Consider the following 227-nt stretch of genomic DNA (forward strand, 5'->3'; position numbering starts at 1 on the left):
GCTCCTGCTGGAGGCGTGTCCTGGACTGTAATCCCAGGGATGTGCGAGGTTTTTCCATGCTCTCCAGCGCGGTTTGGCTGGAGCTGATAAGCCTGTCTCCCCCTTCCCCCCCCTCTGGGCTGAGTCACGACAGGAAAAGGCGAGGGGACTTGGCTCGCCAAGCTGCTCCGGGGCAATGGCGGACGGGCAGGGGGAGGGGATGGGGCGCTCTCCCTCGCTCCCTCACT

The sequence above is a fragment of the Eurypyga helias genome, unplaced genomic scaffold, assembly GCF_000690775.1.
Source record: "Eurypyga helias isolate BGI_N326 unplaced genomic scaffold, ASM69077v1 scaffold36474, whole genome shotgun sequence".
Taxonomy (NCBI): domain Eukaryota; kingdom Metazoa; phylum Chordata; class Aves; order Eurypygiformes; family Eurypygidae; genus Eurypyga; species Eurypyga helias.